The 7138-nt window shown below is 38.4% G+C and overlaps 1 pseudogene; it reads left to right on the plus strand.

Annotated features, from left to right (window-relative positions):
• The first annotated feature begins 3180 nt into the window (after positions 1-3180).
• Positions 3181-6728, plus strand: LOC131242351 (DExH-box ATP-dependent RNA helicase DExH12-like; annotated as a pseudogene).
• Positions 6729-7138: the final 410 nt, after the last annotated feature.

Genomic DNA, 7138 nt, shown 5'->3' on the forward strand with positions numbered 1-7138 from the left:
TAAAGGATGAAATACATACATTATGGTGGGGCCCACACAGAGCACCGACCACCACCCACGGGGCTGGTGTCAGGGGGAGTAGCGAGACTAGCTACTGAAGTGACGTCAGCAAGTTCCCTAGGCCCCACCATGATGTATGTTTTATATCCACACCTTCCATCCATTTGCAATATCCAAAGAATGAGTAATCCACAGCTCCAGTGGACCCCAACACCGAAAACAATGGGCCAGGGAAGCCCACTGTTAAAAACGTTTAAAGGCCACAAAAGTTTTAGATCAAGCTGATATTTGTGTTTTCCCTTATTTAATTTTTGTGATCAAGTAAAAACTTCTAAAGGCCATAAAAGTTTTAGATTAAGCAGATATTTGTGTTTTCCCTTATTTCATGTCTTTTTTAACTTTTGAACAGGTTGGATTTCAAATAAACATTATGATGGGCCTTAGGATAGTTTCAATGGTGGGAATCACTCTCCCGCTGTTTTCTGTGGTGGGGTCCACTACAGATTTTATCTGCCTCATTCTTTGGCTCATGACTTAACATGATATCTCAAAATGGATGGACGGTGTGGATATAACACATACATCATAGTGGGGCCCACAGAGCACCGACCAGCATCACTGGCCAAACCCGTCCATAATGGAAACGTGAGTGGTCGTTCGTAGTTGTGGATATAATGTAAAATGGTGGTGATTTGTTCTTATCACTTGTGGCAATGATTTAGGGTTATCCAGACCATCCAAATAGTGGTTACACTTGTAGATTGTTAATATTGATAATTTTACCATATAATAAAATTATAAACGACTATCAGGTGTTCCTTTAAATGTACAGATGATAACATATGATATTATTTAAATGATGTAAAACACACATTGTGTGGATTTGAATGCAAATTTCATTTTCGAAGAGGGATTTCTAAAACCCTTTTTCGAATTCCATTTCCCCCTCTTTTGAATTCCATTTCTGTTCTGTTCTTTGTCGGAAATGGCCTCCCTTTCGCCTTTTTCAAGCTGAGGTCTTCAATCTAGGTATGTACTCATTTGTCTAATTTAGATCCCCAAAACCTAGTTGTAGCTCCCTTCCATCTTTATATTCTCGTTTGAAATTCGATTGCGTTTGTTATTGGATTCCGATATCTAGGTTTTTTGGAGTGTCGGATTTACAGATTTCTGGATTTGGATTTTCTGTATATATATATATATATATATATATATATATATATATATATATATATATATATATATATATATATATATTTCTGACATTTGATTGTTTGCTTTATTTTTATTGAAATGGGTTTTTCTTTTTGGATATGTTGCTTTCTGGAATTAGGTTTTTCTACAATTTTTTTTTTCTTTTCCAGGGAACAGGTGTTTGACGTTTGGTTATCGCTGTTTGTTTTTTTTTTTTTTTTTTGTGAAACCAGTAGTTTTCAGAAGTGAGTTTCTTTTACTTGGAATTTGGGTTTTTCTGTAATTGGGTTTTTGGTATGTTAGCTTATTACTCTTTGCAGTGGTGGGTAATATCTGGATGTTGGATTTTTGCAAATCGGGTTTTGGGTTTGGGTTTTCTACTTTGAAGCTTGGCTGTTTGGAATTGCAGATGGTCGAGGGTTCTTTCATGTAATGCGTTCTTCAGTTCTTGGCTTATTTCATTCCTTTTTTGGATATGTCAGTTTCATCCTAGAGGAGAAATGGGATAGTCTAATATTCATCTAACTGGAGTTTCTTTTGGCTCGGGTTTTTATTTTTATTTTTTGTTGGAAAACATTAGATGGTTGAGAGGTTTTTCAATGGTGTATACATTTTGAGAAGATTGAGACTGTTTCGGTTTTCGGAGTATAGGCTTGAGTGATTATGTTTTATTTATTTATTTCGGAGTATGTACCCACAACCTGGTGCCGTAATCAAACCAAATCTGCAATCTCTTCTCTACATACTAACAACTGACTTGTTAGAAACTGAAAGATGAAGAGGACATGACATGGCTTGTGTGTGTGTGGAAATGAGTCTCTTTGCATTTTGTTATGTGCTGGCATTGTGCATATTGGTGCCAATCGTGGACCCACCCAAATTGTGGAATAGAGCATGGCTAAAATTGCCACCGTTTTTGCAAAAAATAAAAAATAAAAATGTTTCAACATTAATTGCTGAAACTTGCTAAGATTTCTTTTCTTGAAAGATAATAAGCCATTACTCGTTTGTGATTCGTATACATTTTACCATCGCATCTGAAGTCTAAGCCATCCTCTGCTTCATTCATACAAAGAAAGTTACCTTTTACACTGACCACTGCCAACTTCAGAATACTCATCTGGACATCAACATGCATTGGCTATGCATTTATCTGAATTGGTCTTCATTATTTCACTTTGTATTGAAGTTTCTGATCTTGGCTTTGTATCTGTTGATGCTTCAGCAGTCTAGTTTCAGTCTGTTGCATTTGAAACCTTAAAACTCATATGATATTCCATTATGACAATAGAAATGGACTTGGTTGTCTCTTAAGAGCTAGATGTCTTAGACTTTTTCACCCCTAGTTTATTATGAAATAGTTCGTCCTTAAATAGCTCTGATGGTACTTAGTTTAAGGTAATTGGAAATATCGTTGGTTGCAAAACCCAACGCTTTTTAGCCCATCATTCTTTCAGGCTACTAAAAGGGTCAACTGGACTCTTCCTGAACTGAATCATGATCTCAAAATTTATCTATGAACCAAGGGAGATTTAGAAGGAAACAAGAAGAACAATGGACTTGGGAAAATGGACTTGATTTTACCACTGTATTGGGTAATGTAAAGGGAATACTTGTATGCTAATTGTAGCTGTGATTTATCTAAAAACATCCTACTGCTCCCAGAGCTGTCACAGCAACCATACACCTTCATGTTTGCAAACCTTACTCTGGATTCCCTTCACACTATCAAAAATCAAAGATGCGTCCCTCTTTAGTACCAAAATAGTATGTTTCCATTTCAATCTGGTGGAAAGGAAGCTTTTCTCGTGACATAGAACATTGAGATCCATTTCAAACTGGTTTTCTCCTCCTTTTGTTCAAGTCAGAAAAAGAAAGAAGATCCATTGGTACTTGTTTGTTCCCTTGGAGATTGGAGCCGAACTCCATAAAACCTATTTCCTTTTGTCCGTATTGTTTTCCCAACTATACTTTGTATTGCTTTTATTTGGAGCTTGTTTATCCTTAATTTTATCCTTTGAGTTTTTGCCAATCTCCTCTGCAATTTTTGTTGTTCTTTGCTGATCAAGTTGCTATGTTACAACTTTCATTTTCCTTCCTGCTGCAAAACTTATGATTCTTCTCTGTTAGTAGATTCCCTATGATAAATTTCATTTGAGAACTTCTCTCTAGGCATTGTGAAGTTGGAGTTTGCTGTTAGTGGTCCTCAGTGGCAAGAGAAAGAGCAAATGATTACATCATTGGCTGCAGTTTACAAGGCTAGATGGAATTCCATGCTTAAGTTTTTGACTGCCTGTTTATAGTTTGCATCCTTGTTTCTGTTATTATTATATGCAAAGATGAATTGCAGCTTTCGTTGTTGGTTGGAAAAGAGACGTGCCCAACCCAAGATCCAAGGATCCAGGCTTGAGCCCAGCTTGGTCTGCAAGGCATCATCCAATGATGTAGCACTACTTGAAAGAATTGAACTAGGATACATTACTAGAAGATCAGAACCTCCAAGACTGTACCAAAAAATTGAAGGCATAGGATTAAGAAGTTTTGGAATCATAAACCTTCTTAATCCTATGTGGGATGCCTATCATTGATTTGAACCGTCTTTTCATTCACAAAACTTGGGGCAAGCCATAGTTCAAAGGTCACACCAAGATGATCGTAAACATCTGATCAATAGTGCGGAAAATGGACCGTCAATATTTTGTAAAACGAAATAGGTCCAGTCATCACTTGAAACATCTATTATATAGATCTCACTTTGTACTGTTTATGATTCCAAAGTAGCGCTTTGGTTCAATGATTCTAACCATGTGAGCTATGGCCCTTAAACAACAAATAGTTGTAACAAATTGGCCCCATTCAAAAGCTTGGGATCATCAGATCGACGTGATTCTTGCACCATGGCTTGTTCCTAGTAGTACTACTGAATAAACTGTCCCGATTGATGATTGGATGTCTTACATGTCATTCAAAAGGATTGGGGACATTGCTAACATCCCCATAAATGTGTGGACGTTAGCAAAACCCATGTGCGCGCGTGCACATGATGCATGCATGTAAACATGTGTATGCTTATATACAGGAGAAATGCTCCATTGCTCTCAGAGCACTATAAGTTAGAGTTCTCCTAATTACAGTCCAATTGATCAATCTGAACTCTGTTAAGTCTAGGACACATTTCATGGACCACCACATAAAAATCACATTGATCCGATATCTCATTCATCCTTGGTTTATTTCATTCCAATGTATCTGTTTTCTATTGTTCTGATATTTTATTCAATCAGATCCATTCTCACTCTAAAGTTTTATTTCTTAACCATATGCATCATATATGCAGATGATATCCTAACCATATGTTCAGCAGGTCCAATTGGGAATAGACCTCTAAAAAAAGAAGATCAGTGGTTGGACAATCCTGTTTAACCAGTTTTGTATAAATGGACACTAAAGACAGGCTAGCAATGGCTCATCTTGAATGAAAAGTTCATTGATAAGACGGTCGGGAATGGGTAGGATTGTCCAGAAAAGGCAATCACTAGATCCATTCTCACTCTAAAGTTTTTTTTTTTTTTTGGTTTGTGGCCAAATAATGGTAGAGTGCATTGGATGAATGGTCTGAAACAAGTCCATCCCTGCATATGTATATAATCGTATGATACATTTATGTGTATGTATTTATGAATATAACTGTATGATGGTTGAATGGATGGATGGGGGAATCAAAGATATTTTTTTGGGTATGGTTTCATGGACCAAATGGTAATAGAGATGCAGTTTCATAAATGAAAGCAGTTACAAGCACTGAAAAGTTGTTGCTATCTTCTGATTATGCAGGTGTATCTTGTTGGGAAATAGGAATTTCGCAGTTCCTACACTTTCATTTGGTCATTTTGTTAGACACTAGTGCATTAAATGCAGATTGCATTGCGCTGTTGTGTATTGATTCCAACATCTAAAGATCTTTTCAAACTATATTGTGCTCACACTGATTATCCAATTACTGATCTTTTGCAGATGATGGGTCATGCAAGCAGACCTCTGTTGGACAATGCTAGGAAATGTGTCATCCTGTGTCATGCTTCCTGTAAAGAGTACTACAAGTAGTTTGTCTATGAGGCACTGCCTGTGGAAAGTCATCTACAACAGTTCCTGCATGACAATTTGAATGCTGAAGTTGTTGTTGGAACTATTGAGAACAAGCAAGATGCTGTAGACTACTTGACATGGACATTCATGTACCAGAGGCTTACCCAAAACCCAAACTACTACAATCTCCAGGGCATCAGCCATAGGCATCTTTTGGATCACCTTTCCGAGCTCGTTGAGAACACAATAAGTGATTTGGAAGCAAGTAAATGCGTGGCCATAGAAGAAATGTATCTCTCCTCTGAACCTTGGCATGATTGCATCATACTATTACATCAGTTAACACTACCATCGAGCGCTTCAGTTCATCACTGACTTCGAAAACAAAGATGAAGGGTCTTCTGGAAAATTTGGTTTCAGCTTTTGAATATGCTCAGCTTCCAATTCGACCAGGTGAGGAAGAGCTGAAAAGAAAATTGATCAACCACCAGAGGTTTTCTGTTGAAAACCACAAGTGCATGGATCCGCATGAGAAGGCAAATGTGTTGTTACAAGCCCACTTCTCGAGACATACAGTGGTAGGAAATCTAGCAGTCGATCAAAGAGAGGTTCTCCTCTCTGCTAACAGGTTGCTTCAGGCTATGGTTGATGTTATTTCCAGCAATGGGTGGCTCAATCTAGCTCTTCTCGCGATGGAAGTGAGTCAGATGGTGACTCAAGGCATGTGGGAGCGTGACTCCATTCTTCTGCAACTTCCATACTTCACAAGGGAGCTGGCGAAGAGGTGTGAAGAAAGTCCAGGGAAGAGTACTGGAACAGTCTTTGATTTGATGGAGATGGAGAATGATGAAAGGCATGAGCTGGTCTAGATATCAGAGTCACAGCTGCAGGACATCATCCACTTTTGCAACCGCTTTCCTAACATTGATATGGTGTACGAGGTGCTGGATAGTGATGATGTGATGCCTGGGGAAAATGTTGCCTTGCAGGTCACCCTTGAGTGAGACTTTGAGGGGCGTGAGGGGCGCTCAGAGGTTGGACTAGTTGATGCACCCAGATACCCGAAAGCCAAGAAGAGGGGTGGTGGCTTGTGGTTGGTGACAGCAAAAGCCAGCAGCTGCTGGCGATAAAGAGGGTGTTGCTGCAACGGAGGGCATAAGTCAAGCTTGACTTCACTGCTCCTGCAGAAGTTGGAAAGTAAGTCGTATATGCTGTATTTTATGTGTGATTCGTGTCTAGGATGTGACCAGGAATACAGTTTTACAATTGATGTCAGAGACGCAGCAGAAGGTGATTGAGATGGGAGAGTGAGTCAATTGCCATGGCAGCCTTTTGATCCTGGTTGATGAGGGCATGCTTGATGTACAAAGTGGGCCTCTGTTTATCTGCTGATTTTGCACTTATGATCTGGTATTATCTCTTTCCATATGCGGTTTTGTTCCCTTGCATCAGGTAAACACTTTCTGATGTTGCCTTTTGTTTTCCTCAATGACTGTAACTTAACACAAGGAACAACGTTAACTCTAGCGTTTAGTAGCCATAGACCAAAGTTATCTGTTGCTACTGTTTGCTTTGGATGCTTTAGAACATAACTGTTTTCACTCTTTCCCTCTGGATGAGAATAATTTTTCATTGTGAAAAAAAAAAAAACTGTATTGTGCTCTCCCAGTGAATGCTATGAAGTTAAGAAATGCTCTTACCTGAACCTCTAATGGCTAGGATGAATTCTAATCTTTTATTTTGTTAAATGGTTTCAGTTGATTAAACTATTCACTTTTCATGGATTTGAGCTGGTTATTTGTAATATATGAAGGGTTGACTAAAGTAGTCTTTTCTTGGATTCAATCTGGTTGTTTGT

This window comes from Magnolia sinica, chromosome 4 (assembly GCF_029962835.1).
Source record: "Magnolia sinica isolate HGM2019 chromosome 4, MsV1, whole genome shotgun sequence".
Classification (NCBI taxonomy): Eukaryota; Viridiplantae; Streptophyta; class Magnoliopsida; order Magnoliales; family Magnoliaceae; genus Magnolia; species Magnolia sinica.